This window comes from Aphis gossypii, chromosome 2 (assembly GCF_020184175.1).
Source record: "Aphis gossypii isolate Hap1 chromosome 2, ASM2018417v2, whole genome shotgun sequence".
Lineage (NCBI taxonomy): Eukaryota > Metazoa > Arthropoda > Insecta > Hemiptera > Aphididae > Aphis > Aphis gossypii.
In genome coordinates, this window is record NC_065531.1 from 24,946,215 (window position 1) to 24,965,661 (window position 19,447).

Sequence of the window (19,447 nt, forward strand, 5' to 3'; positions counted from 1 at the left end):
AACTATAGACGTATTTAGATTTTAGGTACACATAGACACATAGTGTAAAAATAGTATTACAGTAAATTAAATAATATTATAGTATAATATATATTTTTGTTTAATATTATGCACTCATCAATATGACAAAAAAAACATGATACTACGTTCTAATAATTCCGTCACCGCATACTTGCAGTTATATAATATACATTCGCTGCTCGTTATAGCACTCTCGACTTACGCGGTTTCATGCGTTTTCCGGGGAAACGAGAAAGGTCAACTGCCTACCGCGGTGACACAACGTATATAGCAAGCAGCACACATGAGTACCTCTCGAGTCCCTCGTCACAAATATTAAACATATGTATGTGAACATAAATAATATAAAATACGGGGTGTATAGCGCGAAAACATTAACGACAAAACGGCAATCGGACGGAACTACCACTCGCGGTGAAGTACAATGTATTGTGCTCGCTAACGGTGGTGATTAAACGAAAAATGAAATGTATATATACATATATTTACTATAGAAAAATTACGAACGTAATAAATCATAAAGAAAAATAGAAATGGAAGTTGAACTGGTGTATTTAGAATATTTTCATATGTTTCGATTAGCATATTGCAGATCCAAAACATACCACTAAATTTATAATTTTTCATTTTTAGATAAGAAACTTGATGCTATCTTTCTAAAATGCATCCTAAGACCGACAGTCAATTTCCGATATCTTTATGTGATTTTCGTACTCGAAAAATGTAATGACTAATAATACTTATCAACGTATTTCTGCGCATGTAGTTTTATAATAAATTATTATAACTAAGTTAAGGATTTGAAGCCAGTATAAAGAATTAAAAAAGCATTTATTACCCATCAAGAACTTTTTTAATATTATATTGTAGGTATAAGTAATAATGTAGTAAATAGGCACTTTGATAATCGTTAAATTAACTTCACCGAATACTTTATTGATTCGTCTAGCGATAATAAAGTATAATAAGTATAAATAGATAGATAATTTGTCTTCGCAAGCTTTTATCAATGTAAACCGTAAATATATATAAAACTATTATAACCAATTGACAATTCAACGTGAAAAATAAGAAAAAAGCAAAAGATAAGTTTACCTTAGAAATCAAATAAAACATTTTTTTTACATACGAATTATTATCTTGATTAAAAAACGAAGGTATTTACTTTCTTATTAATGTCCAAACTCTATAGTTATGATTTTTACAAGTGCATAAGTATATCATGCATACAGATAATGCTGCTACATATCTATACAAGCTCTACGTGGTGGAAAATCTAAGATAGCGACACACATATAGGCGTCCTTAATAATAATATTTTTCTTATACCTATATACGTAGGTACGCTAAAACTTCAAAAGTGATAGTATAAGACAGTATGGCACCCCTGGAATTCGTTGGTTTCGCATATTTTAATATACACGCGCCAAATTTTTTTAGTTATACATAATACCTATAAGTACTTTCTAACATTTTTATTTTCACTCAAAAAATATAAGCTATTAGATAAGAGCAATACATTTATCAATAAATTTAGACGTATAATAATAATAACAATATTGTATCAAACATAGTATATTATGTTTACCTCAACTACGTATCAATAATATATTATATAGATGCAAAAGAAACAAGTCCGATTGTTTTATGTATCTCACTTACTATTACGAATTAACGAACTTATTAAGACTAAATTTATATAATATATACGGGCATAATATTGTAATATTTTTATGATCATGTGTCAAAATTCAAACAGTCCGTATATGTATATAGATTAAAGATATATTAATTTTACACGCGCGTTTTATAATACGTATATAGGTAGGTTCGTAAGCCCCTCGAGGATAGACGACGGCTCGTGCAGCCGAGTAGCGCGTGTTTCACAAAGTAGGGCAGTGGTACGAACGTCTATTGTGATGCATATTATTATTATAAGCACATGATAATGTATACAGGGTGATTATTATGCCGTGAACCATACTGCCAATATAATATTATATAAAAAATACAATGCATTTTTATATAATTTCTTTTTAAACGTATAAAAACTACATAATGTACTTAAGTAAGTTACATTTTTGTACCACTTAAGATACATTTGTTTAAAAAAATATTGTCTAGCTTGCAAAAAACGAATCATCCTATATACTGTAATATATACTAGTTATAGGCGTCGTTTATAAATTGTTTTTTTGTGTGTGTGTGTGTACATATAAACACACAATAAGTATATATAATAATATAGTAACTATAGTCGTATTTTATTATAATAATAATATGCTATTACAACAACTCCACGGTAATAGTAAATATTAGTAATAGTAGTATCAGCTACTATTTAGAAGGTATGCAAGGTATGCCAGTCGTACCGAGAACTTTTACAAACACATAATGCGATATAAACGTGAAACGCGCCTACAGCCACCGGTGTTTATTGCAATGGTAAGATAAGGCGACAGGTCGCGGCCCACCAAATACCCGGTCCTCGGTCACAAAAACTACTCGCGCTACTATTTTGACACTCAGGAAACAATGATCCGGATACGGGAATAACCTATCGACGAAAATGGTACCTATTCGCTACGTGTAAACGTTATTTCCGACGTGTATCTACAACCCCGATGACTAAATGAAAAAAACTAAGACAAAATTATACTTTTAGCTCGTACCTTACTAAAACAAAATACGATTATAACTAAATAAGAGCTAGACGTAAGTTCGTAAAAAAAATCACGATAACCGTTCTGAACCCATAGAAAATAAATCGTGAGCTACATTATATAATACGTTTCTTATATCTAAGGCATGTAAGTAATCACAATGTCATTGTGTATCTGTGGTATTTTTGCTGTCCACCTACATTATCTATATATTATATTATTATATTCTCCGAGGACTCACCTGAGCCTATCGTTTCCGAAACCACGATACTGCAAACCGCTAGGCACTCCCGACTTCAAAAGCTATAGATATACTTTTCAAACACAGCACAAATTATTATTTTATAATAATTATCACTAATCACGGACGTTGAAAATAGAACGATTTAACGCGATAGCCCGCACTTTTACTCTTGAAAATTGCATCCCGACACAAATCGACAACTGTAGGTAACGCATTTTTAGAAATCCCCAACGGCCGACGTATGTGTAAAAATTTCCCGGTATTTCTCAGTGTCGCCAACACATGAACCTCAGCGCGACCAGTTCGAATAGTTTTCGTGGTAATCTAGTTTTATGTTGATAGAAAACGGTTACATGTAATTAGGCAGGTGTAGCAATACGAAGAGGATAAAAACTAGACAGGGTTACAATATTAACTGTTTAATGACTTTAATGTATTGTGATCATGTAAATTGTGCACGAAAATCTCCTATTTCATATGCGTGCAATAACAATTTTTATAATTAATAGTAAATACTCTATGAAAATAAATGAAATACGAAAAGTTTCCCACTATACCTATACTAATAGTATATAATACTAATAATTATTATGTACAACTTACTATGTATATTATTATATTCTTATTAGTTTAATACTCAGTACTTTTTGTACCTAAGACTTTTGTTATTCAATAAGGCATGCAAATATGCAATTGTATATAACTTATTCAATCCGTAAAACAACATAGACTTATATTATACCGACATTGTAAACGCCTATTGTTCACTTTATACATTTCTTTATTAAATATCTAAAGCATAATAATGTGTAATTTGACTGTCGATATTTGAACTTTGAACCATCGTGATGGTCAAATCCGTTAATTTATAAAAAAAAAATGTTTAATATTATTTGATGGAGATATTTAAAAAAAAAACGTACCGATGTTGCTATTAGAGAAAAATCCAATTATTAGAATATATTAATGAGTACCTATTTAATCTGATAACTATTACAACTTTCTACTCTCCGTCGACGCGCTGTATTGGTTTAGACTTGGCACATTTTTTCGAACTATTCAGTGTATAAATATGTAATATTATGATCACATTTTTTTATGATACAAACATGAACCCATCTACGCACACATACATATTATGTTTATTCATAGTAATGATAGAGATAACCGCGTGTTGTGTATGTTCAAATATTATTTTATTTAGTATTACAGATGTCGAGCGAAACATAGCCGCGTGTTAAAATTCACTTTCATCGAGTCCTCTATGTTATTGACGTCATCGACTAGTATTCTCGTTTTCTACGTGATATAATACGTGTTTATCATATAAATATGATAAATTTAATAGGATTACGTGCCATTTGAGAGTGAAATTTCACCGACTATTCATAGTATTGTGTATTTTCTACAAGTGCGCGCTCATTAAATAGCCTCATTCGATAAATGATTATTAAGTATACACACTACAGGTGACCTTATAGTCCTTTTCAAGCTTTTCCGAGTAAATACAAATAGGTAAAGTTGTTTGTTTGTAATATTAGAATTTAAGCAATGAATACTTGTACGATCGTTGGTATAAGAATGAATGTGCACACTGCACATCGATATACCGTTAATCGGTCGGTTGTATGACTGTTGTGTTCGTAGAGTATTATTGCATTTTCATATAGGTATTATTATGATCGTGTGTACATTGCGCTCACATAATTATGAGAAAATACTTGTACCTAATTTACTTGGAATACATCAAAATATGTCGTATTGTATATAGTATATACATTTTTTAGTATCAATACACAGAAGTTATACAACTATCAAAAAAGGGTGATAAAAAATTTGTTTTGGACAATTGGACGCTTATGAATATTACCTATTATAATTTTTACATTCATTACACGTGATAACAATACATGGGTAAAATCTGACACTCGAAAATCGCTGACATCTTGGTCGTTTTATTATCGATAAATGTTTTATGACCAATTAGTAATATTTTATTGATTGCGTTTTAAGTCCCAATGATTACTCAGCAATTATTTTAATTTATCATACCAGCATAACCGTAAAAATTATTGAGATACGTTAAATATTATCAAACATTTGGCTGGTGTGTGAACCCATTAATAAATCGGGAACATGTATTATATATTTGATAAGCCTGAAGTAGAGATCACTTGTTATGCTTGACCTACTAAATTAAAAGAACTTTATTTTAATTTATGATTTAGACACGTACCACTCACATTGTAGTCGGTAAATAATATAATATATCTCATGCAATACAAACACAATAAACTTTTATATTTCAACAGAAATAAATGTTAAAAAATAAAATAAAATCAATTTTATGGTGATAAATTTAGTTTGACAAATAGCAATTTACTAAAATAATCTAGTTTACCTGCCTCGTGTTATATTATAGGTGTGTATATAAATATGACACATCTCAAACTAATATAGACTTTATTAATTGAAGATTATGAGTTATGAAGTTTGAATAAGTATACCTAACACAATTCTCATTCAAATCAAACAGTAAATTAATAAATTTATATGTATCATGATATCATGTGAAAATTATATTTCATTCAAAAGGTTATGGATGCACAAAACAACTTGTAATAATAACTATATTATATTGATATAATACGTTTTCGAAAGTTTCGTGTAAATTTTGATCTAAATCCCGACCAAGTGTTACATTTACGTTGTATCCTATAATTCAGTTACAGATAAATTCATCCCCATACCGTAACTCTGTAGAATTACCCTTTTGTAAGAAGCCATCTGATACGCCAATAACTACAACAATTCAATTCAATTAGGGTATGTTGATTAATCTCAATAGTTTGGCGATAAGGCCGTAGATGTTATATACCATGTAGTATTATATGAATAAAATTAACAAACAGCTATCTGAGTTAACGCTATACTATTAATACAAAATACTGTTATCATCGATATATTTTATGAATTATGTACGAGTATAGTTACTATTACTAAAAAACTAAACACCATACTATTATAAAGGTGGTACCTTACTAGAAATTTAGTGATGTGAAAAACTACACAAACATAATGTTTTGATAACCTTATCGGTTATTATAAAACATTAATTAATTCTATTTGTATTACAAATAATATTAAAATATAGGTACACTAAACTTTCTATATATAGGTATTTCAACAATAAACTGTCTCCGTAAAAGGTTCGGAGTGAGTAAGCTCGTGAGTCCTACAGTTAAAACCACATCAAATATTACCCAAAGTACAATAAATCTCAGTTTTTTTTAATTCTTTAGTACTTTTGTATCGAGGTGAAATAATATTATAATCAATAAATGTGCACCGTAGAATAAAGATACTGCGTAGAGTATAAATTATTAGAGTGCGAGGGAAAAAGTGGACTCGATTAAACTTTTATAGTACTCCCCGGAGAACGTATGTATCGAAATTGAGCTTTTGGTTATATATTATATTATATTTGTTCGTAATACATTTATGTATAGCATAACAAAATCACAACTTGAGATTGGTTACACTGTAGAGTGTAGAGGAATCGATATTAAACTTTTTTTTAAAATTGATTAAAGTAATATTTTGTAATCCTCCTTGTTGTTGTGTGCACGTTTTATTCATAGACGATACATAAACTTACTCCAGGAATGAATGTGAAAGAGTCAAATATCCATATATCCCACTTTATAATTTATTAGTCTCCTTTAGGTTAACTAACCTCACGACATCGGTAAATTTTGAAATGTGTGTTCCTATCACCTACGATCTATATAGTTCATAAATAATTTATCAGTAACTTGTTATAGAAACTCGGACAATAACTTTCAATTTAAAATTAAAAATATTGTCTTAAAATTTTTATCGATAAGAAAACAGTATCAAACAATAAAATTATTATTTTTGATAATTAAATTATAGAAATCAACGTATTTATACTTCAAACTGGTCACTGCGTAATACATGGTTCTTGTAATCTTGTCCTGAATAAAGTTTAGTATTTTTCGTTGATCAAATTCAATTTAATTTACTTGATGATAAAAAAAACTTGAAATATCAATTAATCTCGAACGGCGACATACAACCTCATACGATGCTCTTACACGTACATAATTAAATATGCTAGTCAACAATCGGCGTACAACGCTAAAATAAGAATTTATTCGCTTTTATGTTAATTTATATTATGTTCTATTTCATGAGAACGCTTTCAATTGATACATAAGTATCAGTAATAATGTCGTTATTATAGACACCGGTTTCGCCATAGACATAACCAAAGTGCGTTTAATTGTGCCTATGAAAACGATAATAGAATTACACAAATACATATGAATTTTTAGATTAGATATAGTGAACTTTTGAATAATTTATTCATTATATGTAAATACTTGAGAAGTTTTTCATTTTTTGGATATTTATTTATTTATTTATTTATTCAAATATACGGACGTAAGTCCTATTACAATTTCGAATAAGTGCACATATAAGAGTATAAGATATTAACAAATTAGTAAACAAGAAAAAAAAACATTATAACAAAAATTGTACATATGACAGTGATGTAAGTATATTGGTCATATTCAAACCACGAAAAACTTAAATAACTGTTTGGTACTGAAGCCGTTTTAATAAGACACTAAATATAAAATAGGCCCCAACAACAAGGAATGATTATAACAAGAAATTGATTTTATAATTTTAAAAATATATGTTTTCAACCGAAGTAACCGAAAATATAACACGAAATCTTAAACCAGAAACAAGGAATCTTCTGATTGGCGAAATCAATAATTTAAAATAGAACCAAATTCGATAAATATTTAAAAACGAGATAGAATAACGTGCGATGGTAATATTGTAGTCATCGTATAGAGTATAGACCATAGGTACTACAAGTATTATAGTTGTAACATAGATTCAAATGTTATACATACTGGGTTCCGTGTTCGAAATCATACTATATAGTAGGTATGACTCGTGTGGTAAGTTCAGACTAATGCATTATAGTTAGATCCCAAAAATAAATAATTTTATATTCCACGCCAACAAACTTAGAATTGTAAAATTTAAGTGTAAATTAAAGAACTAACATGCTTTTTGCAATTACAATTTTTGAATATTTAAATTTAGACAATACGTTTGTTGGGAACTGTGATTCGAGATAAGTATAATCGTTTAATAAATAATCCGTGACTTTCGCAATCATATCATCTAGCTGAATACCTATACAAAATCATTTGTAAAACAATTGTTATCTTTGTTAATTGATAAGAATGAAAGTAAATATATATTAGGTATGATTACCTAACTCAGAATTAATTTGTTATCACCACTTAATACTAAATTCAGGAAAGTATGAAATCATGTATATTCGTCCATCGCTTATTATACGATAAGATAATGTTTCACGTGCCTAATTCGAACACATAATATTTCATGGCCGGACCCAATTCAGAAAAAATATTTTATTCACCTAAACTTGATTTGTACGCAATTTAGAACTGTAATTATTTTCGGACCCACCTCGGATGCAGGCTCATCACCACCGGAGTGCATGCAGCAGTGTCGTCACTCGTCGCACCGCGTTACCACGACCGCACGTTTTAATCCCGAGCCTAAGCGCACGCACGACGGGTTCATGCTTTATCCGCCAGAACACGGATCGACCGGGATTTCGGGAATATTTTGACAGTCAGTGGCATAGTAATATTGTGTGCGTCACGCGCACGTATATCCACGGGACGGACGACCGCGGGCGAGGCGGTGGGTGACAAATCCCTCGCGGAATAACGTCGGCTGCGCGGAGACCGAAAACCGATTAGAGACGGTTTATGGTCCGTTTATAATATCGTGTGTTTTTACTGGCGAGCGTGTGCGCTGCGTATAATACTATAATTCGATTATTATAAGGAAAACTTTATATATATATATATATATTATGTGTGTGCGGTTGAAATAGTTTTCCGAAAACGTGACTGGAAACGCGGGTGACAATGCCAACAACGGTAACAATAACAATAATAATATATTAAACTATAAACAATACGAAACGGACAACTCGGCGAACGAGTGTGTGAGTGTTGTGTGGAAATCGATTGGTCGTCATCCTATACGTGGGCACGCGCGAGCTATATTACATTATGTTATTACACTACAGCTACCGATCAAAGTCTTCATCATCCGTTCGATCGTTTTAATATATTGTAATACACGATCAAAGGTACACGATAATAATATGCTGAAGCATTACATTTGAAATGTTTAATTTTTGCACCGACCAAACGATGTAAATATATATTATCTATTTGTCGTAAACTAATTTAAAACAAATATAATAGGTAGGTAACAATAAGATTTTTTTTTTTGATTCAATACTTATTTTAAGTATTATTATTTATTATTATTAATTAATCGATGTAACATCTATGGCAGTGTGATTTTTTTGTTATTTTATGGTGTTTGTGGAACAATGTATTCGTGTAAGTAGGATTTAGGGAACATCTAGGAGCTAGCGATTCCAGACAGTGCTTGACCACTATACACCAATCAGTGACTACGGCAAAACATTATGGCACATATTATTATCATATATTATATAATCTTAAATTGGTTGATTTTTGAACCCATTTTTTTTATAATTTTCAAAATATTTAAAATGTTATAACACAAAACTCCTTACACATTATCATAGTAAGATAATACATTTATCAATGAATATTATACGTTTGAAGTTTTTAAATGATACAGTTCTAAATTTAATATCTGTCATTTGGAATGAAGCACACAGGCACGATTAATAGATAAATCTATTAACTATAACGTACAGGTACCTAGGATTTTGGTGATTTTGTACGGTACGATTTATATTTACTTATCTCATTTTAACGCTTATGTCTTCTATCGCGCGCGATTTGTGATCACGTGTTACATTACAATTTCAACATTACCTACACTTGAATCTAATTACTAGTAAAAATTTTATAAAAATGTACACAACCTCCCAAAGTCCGAAAGTATTTTATTTCAAAAATTTCCTATAACACATTATCAGACAATCCTATCACAGTTGTATCAGAAGAAATGTGGCACGTGATAAAAGTAGAAAAAAAAGTCTAATAAAATAAAGTTCGTGTCTTTGAAATATTGTCACTGATTTCTCCCTTTATTGCACAACCATTTTTGTTATTTCTTTTTACATTACATTTGATATAATTGTGTATATTGGCACATAACGGTGTGGCAAGTAGGTACATTTAAAACCCCCTATAGCATAATATAATATAAATTAAAACGGTATACTAATTTGTAATTTGTATTACAGGATATAATTCGTCAATAATTCAATATTAAAAAAATACCTATGATAATTAATTATACATTTATCCACACAAATTTTAGTTTTTAAATTCAAGACAAATGTCGTTCACTAGCCATTATTGTCTTCATCCAAGTAATCAAGTAATTAATAACTTCTATCATTTCATCAAAAATATTATTTATCTATTTTATAAAATAAAGTATGTATTAGGTAAATTGTATAAGATAAAAACATTGGATATTATTTTTCTTTTAAAGGCTATTAATAAGTCAATTATTTTATTATATTATATTATTATATTAGCATATGACAAATTATTTCATCAAAAAATTATTAAGCATTATTTACTCCGAATTTCAGATGAAGTGCTTCTTGCACTACCTACAAATTATCATTTGGAACAAATAAAACGACTAAAAAACTGAAAAATTGTAATATGCGTAAAAACGTACACTCGATACGTCTACGTAAGTAAGCGGCAAACAGACATTATTATTATAATTGATGTTGTTATTATTATTTATGGTAGTCTCATCGTTTGTCTAGAGTGGATTTTCTCCCGCAACAAAGTTTTATTCGAGTTCAAGAGATATGGTTAGCTTTATGTTATAAGCTCGTCCGTTGAGAACAAGTTTAAATAATAATAAATAAAATAAAAAAATAATATCTCATTATTATACATTGTGGAGATAAGAAGAATATTGCGAACCATCAGTTCGAATTTTGTTGATACTTTACAATGGTTTTGTTGATTTTATTTTTATTATACAATCAGATATATTTTGAAACTTTATATACGTGTTTTGAAAGCTCAAAAACATCGGATTTTGGAAGTTTGCGGTGACACGACAAAATATAAACGCATTTGTCTCAGAAAAGTCTTTTATCGAATTTCCACAAAATATATTATCTAATAACAATATGATATTAAATTGTAGTATACAAACATAATAATATTAAATCCGTCAAATTTTTTCAACTCTGTATTATTTTTTTTTTTATCACGTATATTTATTTTTCATTGACATATAATACACTGTAATAGATTTGTATTGGATACCATGGCGCTAAACATCGTTTCTGATTACTCCCAAATATTTTCCACAATCTACAGTATTTTATTATGTCTAATCGATTATGGTAGAATATTGATATTGGACATTGGTATACCTATTACCTATACGGTTAGTATATTGGTGCTACACTGCAAACAGTGTTATTATATTATATTACATAGCTAGTATACGAAACACGCACTAGATATAATATGATATATTATATAAATTATATGTTGTTGAACCCACGTGATTTAAGGTTTATTCGATGATTTTCGTCCCGAACAATATAAATACATATACATATAAAAAAGAGAAGCGATTATAATTTATGAAATTCCTATTATAAAATGCGCGATTCCATTATAAACAACAATACCTATATAAATTCCTCTGGCATATTTTAATGATTAGTCGTTGACGCCATAGTATTATGGAATTTACTGCAATGCTGGATGACCTTAAGTGGAAAAAAAACTTCTGTGCTATAGTTATTTCCAATGGACACGTAAAATCGTGTGTTTGCGAAACATTTAATTGAATACTAATAAAGCTTATTGGTAACTTCCGGTCTGTTACAGTCGGCGCGCGTGAACAGTGTTCATTTCTATAATATGACATGTTCGTGTATACATATCAGTCTTGTAAATATATATTTTATTTATTATCTGTTATATACTAGTACATTATTATAAATTAAGTCTGTGAAATACTGCTACTTAGATTTAATGTATTTAATATTATTTCGTAACGTGGGTTAAAGTATTAATAAAATAATAATATTATAATAATAAATGAATAAGGGACAAAAGCGGCATTTGTAAAAATCAACCACGTACATTTTCACCAAAGCATTTGCACCCCTTTAATCCCTATAGATCTGGTAACTAAGTATTTTATACATATCCATAGGTTAGTCGTAAGTATGCATGTAACATTCCCTAAAACGGACGCATTACAGCTGATCGACTTTCTCGGTCTCTTTCTCTTTCACTCTTTCCCTACCGTAAAAACTTTTTTACTGTGTACTCGAATTTACTACCACAACCACCATCTCCACCACCACCACCACCACTACCGCCGTTCACACCGTCCTCGCATGCCACTTGCCACGACTCCACGTCAGTAGGAAACAACCCATTACTACAGGAAAAAGCGCGATGTGACGCTTGGACGGTTTCGGTTCTCGTCGATATAGACTGCAGCGATTTTCTGGCAGGATTTCGGTTTCAATTATCTATAGAGATTGAAAAAAAAATTCAGCGAGAAGGTTTTGCGAAATGACAGAAACCTGTGCCAAAAGCTTTTTGTGCCCAACAGTCGTTTATTACATGGAAAACTTCGACGGTAGTCAAACGCCGCCTCCTACGTCTTAGATGAATTAAACGTCGATTCCAGTATTATACACAACTTACTACAGTTTATAAGTACGACAAAAATGGTAAACGATATAAATTCGATGAGAAAAAATATATATTTTAACAAAATTCGGTATTTTATCGAAAAACAGTAACAATTTATTTTAATCGATATTACATTATGTAGACGAACGTATAAAACGTGGAGGCTGGTCGTCTTTTACTGATTAAATTTAAATTTAATTTACTTAAGCGTTTAATAATATTTTATTATACTGCGTACGTCGAATAGTGAAGACAGTTGAAACTATCTTGTTTTTATGTTAAATACGTTACCGTTTCTGATTATTAAATTCACGTATTATATAATATAATACTACTTAGGTACTGGTAATAATAACTATAATATGGAAGTACTTACTTCTATATAATGGTATTATGATATGAATTATCAGTTTAAAATATTACCTGCAACAGCAAAAACAAAAAAAAATTTATTAGTAATTTATCACTAACGGAACAAATAAATAATTAAATATTATAATCCTCAAAACAAAAACGTATATATATAATATTATAAGGTTATTGCATGTACAAATAATACATAATATTATGTGCTTAGAGTGATACGTCAATACCACGGCACCGATAATAATATAATAAGAACGTCAAATGAAACGTCCTGATATTATTTTCTAAGGTTAATCTCTTCAGATTTACGTACAGTGCAATACTGCACGACAGACCGCACTCGACATTATAGAACCACACTAGTTTGCTTGTTATATGGATTTGTGACCACATAAGTGTCCAGACGTGACTACACGAAAAATCGATAACCCTCAAAGATTTAACGAACACTATTGAAGGTACCATGTAAATAATTTATAACATATTATGTATAGCACGAACATAAAATACATAGACATAGATCACAATGAATTATAAATTAATATACGAATAGATAATAATTATATATAATCGCTGCTCATCCGATGCCCACAATGGTATATGTATAAAATAAAATATTAAACATCAGGATGTTTGCATATATGACTTTTTTTTTCAACGGATGTTAAACACGAATGGTGTAAAATAACAATTTAATTAAAACAGTTATTGACATTCCTGTACTATAATATTATTATATTAAAGTATTCTATTTGTAGATAAAAATAGTTTTATGATAATATAATATTATACACATTGTACACTTATTATTATATCGTTCAGTAATTTGGAAACTGGAGCTATTATATTCCAATAATAATAAAAATAAAAAATGTTAAGTTGGAAATAAATACATCGTCATATTATATGCATATACTTAACTATCTAATAACTATGCATAGTCATCATATTTTATGATGTATGTTAATATTTTTTTTTTTTTTTTTTAAACAATTTATCATAATTTTAAAATAAAATGAAATAATACAATATAGGTACACAATTGTGTAATAACTTTATATAGTTTATTATTACACCGGTCTATAGCTAAAAGACTTTAAGAGGGAACATAAAGATACCTAATATTATATCTATAAAAACAATTTTGTTATCTAATACGAGTGAGTGAATATGCAAATAGGTATAGCAATATAAAATATTGATACGCAAGACAATAGCGCCTGAATAATAAAAATTAATAAAATGTCGTATTTATTTTGACAATACAAAAATATTATACAAAATTCATTAAATCTATTATGGATTATCATCCACATAGGAGTTTTATTTGATCAAAATAATATATCATCATGTACTAGGCAGCATGCGCAAAACAAATATAGCAATGTATTGAAATGTGATCGTTGAAAGTCAATAATAATAATCTTCTATATAAAGTGCTTATAAACTATGAATATTTAATAATATCATAACCCAAAAGTGTTGAGTACAAAAAACAATACAAAAAAATTGAAGCACTCAATACTATATCAATTATAACATTCAAACGTGCGCGTGATAGTATAAGATTTATTAATGTAAGGCACACATTTTTTTTTATATATATAATTAATTTGAATTTAGAGTTTTCAGTAAATAAACTAAAATAATGCCATTATTAACCACTTTTTCTATACTATAAAACAATAATTCTTCTTTAATAAGCTTTGTTTACTTTATATTATGTTATTAACGGAATGATAAATAAAAATCTATTTTCAGAATAATTATGTAGCATATTATAAAAAGCTACTGAAGTGATAACATATTTTGTACGAAAAAAATCTTGAAAAGTCTGAGAACTGAGAGTATTATAATGTATAATATTAAAGTATGGCGTGCTGCACGCTCGTCATACGCCATTATTATATCAGAGCTATATTTAACAATGTATACAGATATATCGATAAAGTATTCGACATTTATTTTATACAAAGTATTTTTAATGTAAAAGTGGACGTGAGCTAGTTTAATTTTAAATCATCGAAATTCAAAAAATGTTAGGTAATTAACAATATTGAAACGACTAGACGTGATTATGACGTGGTACCTATGATATTATATTCTATAAAATAATATACAGACTTCAGTATTGCAGTGTTGCAGTATCTAGCAAGTAGGTATGTTGTCTCTATATGATATATTTATTTTTTTTTAACTACATTATTTGAATTTTCTCATAACTCCCAACAATCATTTCATATACCTTTAAAATTATATTTTTAAAATTGTCACCATCATTTATAATAATATATAACCATTAGCAAAAATAGTTTAAATATTAAATAACTGGCTGAGTCACAGTCCTGGTAAAAAAAAATTGAATTGCATTAAAAATTTGACGATCAGCCTGTATACACAATGCGGACTTCTGCTGCGGCGATGTAAAATATTCTGTCGATAACCGTGATGTCTCGTGTATTTAATAATAAAATAATAATAGATATAGGTATATAGAATGCATATGCAATAAGAGTGAGCAGCAATTTTTTTTTTTAATTTTCCAACTTACTCGACGATAATTTTTCACCATCACCCCTCAGCCCGAATTCCCGAGTTGCCATCGGCTGGTTCGTCTGAGTAGTACACACACGCATATATATATATATATATTTATACATGTTGTGCGTTGTAGTAGTGTACCTACTACGTATTATATATATATATAATATACGGTAGAGTAAATTTAATATAAATTTATTTGATCGAGATGGAACGGTTACGTCGCAGCAGCCACGCACAGAGGTTTATATATATATATATATATAATATATATATATATAAGAGAAATTGAGAAAGACGGAGCGCGGAGACTTGCAGTACTATACGGATTGAGGACGAGCGCACAGCGCAGCGGTTCGTTTGGTATCCCTGAGGTAACTATCGGTAAACAATGACGTCTATAACCACTGTACATATATATAAACCGTACCTCTGGTCTTATACAAAACTGTATATAGGTACACATGTATTGCACACGGGTTATGTAGTCTGTTATGTATAGTCGGCCCGAACGCACGCATCCCTTCGCCGTCGGATTCAACCACGCCGCCGCTGCCACCACTCCGAACACCGTCCGTTATAAGCCTCCTCACATTCAGGTCGGGTAAGGGTTCGCAGAGGGATCGAGCTACAATGTAATCTGGAGACCAAACAACTCGTACATGCGTGTGTGTGTTTGCGCGTGTGTGTGCCCGCGAACGCACGTGTATGTGGGAGGGGGGGTCGAACATGTATATACTGCAGGAATTATATATAGGGATTCATTGCCCCAGACCCCCGAAGCTTTTTACAATTGGAAAGTTCAAAAATTACGATACACACCCCGCAACCACCACCGCAACCACGACCCCCTCGGTTTTCATATCCGCGGAAATTCACCAATTCCCCTTACATTAATATTTTGTGCGCGGCGCACAAATAATAATACGATAAATCGCGTAGGTACCTATTTATATTATATTGGAATAATACTATACATTATACGTTTCACGTATGTACACTGACTTTACTGAAGTGGCATATCACCGTGTCGGCCTGACGATATTTCTAATCATTATTCTTTTTTTTTGGAACTGTTTGATTCCACGCAAAAGACGCACAGGGAACTTTGCATTATTATGACGATATAACATACAAATTATCCTTAATAGAATAAACAATTCGTGGATGCACTTTAAAATAAACATTTTTTTTCATCGAACCCGTAACGCACGTCCATCAATTATTTATTCCGTGGAAGATAATTTTTATGATATTTCGTTGTAATAATACAACGATCCTTGTGCGTCTTTTGCGTGATATAAACTAATTTAAACCGTTCGGAAATATATGATGTAGCGGCACAACGCACATTAAAAAAGTAGAAAAAGCGAAAAAATCGCTGAAATAATTTTCCGTTATTCGGGATTATCCGTTATTTAAAAGAAATTCAATTTTTATATAGTGAAATGTATTTCATATTATGTCAACTAATAACTACACCTAATGTAATACCTAATGATGTAGATGTACATTCAGCATCTTTTTTACTCGTATGTGTAATTATTTATAGTAAAGTTATTTAATTATATGTACCAATATATTTATAATTAAAATAATTGATAAAATGGTAAATTCTATAACACAGACACTCATTATTTTAGTTGTATTCAACACCTTTTTTTCCAATTTGGTACAATCGATACGGGGAAATGTGGTAAACTTTTATTTGCTCAACACACAATATTATTCTAAATATACGAGAACACTGATCAAAATTAAAAATCAAAATATCATAAAACTGTCCCCACTATTTGAAGATATTTTGTCCATTATTTAGAGGGTTTGTCAAAAGAAGTTTCATTGTATATCTATTATACAACAGCCAAAACAGCAGTTTACTGCAAGTTGTTTAAGCTTATTTATACTGCCTTCGGGTTTTCTCCGTCCGCGTTCGCTCAGTCACTCGGTCCCTACACACATCGCCGCTGGCATGCTCATCCGCTACAGCTGGTGTACACCGAAATAATATTATATCATCCTTTGCTTCAGGACTTATTGAGAAGGGTACTAATGATATTAAATTGTGTACGGTTTTTAACTCGGAAAAATCACGTCTACGGTTCGAGGTGTGCGTGTGATGTGTAGTAATATACAAACTTATGAAAATAATTAGATTTGGCAGTGAAATAACAATAATACTTACATAGGTTAGCGCTTAATAATCAATATGAAATATTGTTATATACCGAACGCAACACTCGTCAGAATACCAGGTCAACATCGTACATTAAGAACATAATACATTGTATGAAAGTATTGTATAGTACCTATTACATTACTTATTATACCTTTATTTATAATCCATAAAAAGATTAAAAAAGAAAACATTTGTAAATATCTGATAAAATTATTAATATTAGTGAGTGTTACAAATTGTTATTCTTAAGAAGGAGTTAACTTTTAAAAATGGAATTTTTAAATCCAATAAAGGAGATAAAAATAGGGTTTGAAGGATACTCTTTATACATTTATATTCCAAAATACCTCGCAAAATACCATGTAGCTGGGTAAAAACTATTTTACTTAGAAATATTCCACAAAAAATATTACTAATGCTCCTTGGATACTAATAAGAACCGCTATTTCAGATCCCTTCCATGAAACAGAACATGTTTTAACACACTTTAATAGATTAATCTTCTTTTCTGTTGTTTTTTCCTTGATAATTTTTCCAGGATTCGGCTATTTATATTATACCTACCTATGTAAAATTTATCTTTATCTACTAAAACTATGATAATAATATATCATTATAAATTTAACCTATCATAAATATAGGTATATAATATAATACACTCCGCGTTGTCATTAAATTAATCTTATATTATAAACAAAATGGTATTATATATTATTTGATATTTCATAATCCTATTGAAAAATAATAAAAACCTATTTTTCGTTAACAGACTCCCGCCAACCACGTTTATCGCTTTCGTGTATTTGTAAGACTGAAAACAGTGTTTACTGTGCTAGTATTATCGTCTTAAAATTTGTTTCCATAAAAATACTTAAGTATTAAAGAAATATAAACACATTCGTATATTATAATAATTGATAATGTAATTCAAACTAAAATTATTATTGGCTTTACACTGTGATTCATCGTACAAGCATTCAGTTAATGCTATATGCTAAAACTTGACAATAATTTATTATGTAAATATTTTTTTGAAGAGAATAAATAAACAGTTCAATAGAATATCGTATATATTATGTATTATGTATAATGTGTCTCAACATGATCGTCAGCTAATAGTCGTCTACAGAATAATTATTTAAAGTAATCATGATTATGTAGTCTTTGAATTTTACAATTAATTTATCCCAGATAAATAGATTAGATAGATTATATTAACATTTAAAAATAACAAGAAATACAAATTAAATGATAATTTTAATTGAAACTAAAATAATATTAATATAATAACATATTATGTCATTATTAAGATCAAAAGAAACACCGCACATGTTGTTCCATAAAATTGGTTACAACATTGAAAACTAATTCGCTTAAAAATTGATTACTATCTATTATAATCCAAACATTAGTTTATTATTTAAATAGTTCGTAGTATCATTTTTAATGCAATAATATAAATTAATCGACTAATTTTAACCACTGATACATTTGGAATGTATTAATAAAGGAAAATAATTTCTAATTATCATTTATTGTTTTTATAAATGTATTTACCTACATAAATAAGATAAATTATAGCGATGGAAAGGAAAACTGAATAGTTTTTTTTTTTTTATTACAAGCAGTTATAAATAAT

At 29.5% G+C, this 19,447-nt stretch overlaps 1 protein-coding gene across 2 annotated transcripts in view; it reads right to left on the reverse strand.

Moving 5' to 3' along the window:
- LOC114128661 (Krueppel-like factor 6) overlaps positions 1-19,447 on the reverse strand; it is a 193,159-nt gene that overhangs the window by 135,416 nt on the left and 38,296 nt on the right. The window contains exon 1 of one of the 2 annotated variants that reach the window (XM_050201663.1): positions 2,926-3,449. The exons of the other annotated variant lie outside the window; for it this stretch is intronic. The gene's annotated coding sequence lies outside the window, so the exon portion shown is untranslated. Of the gene's footprint in view, positions 1-2,925; positions 3,450-19,447 lie in introns of those variants that run through there. 2 annotated transcript variants of the gene reach the window in all.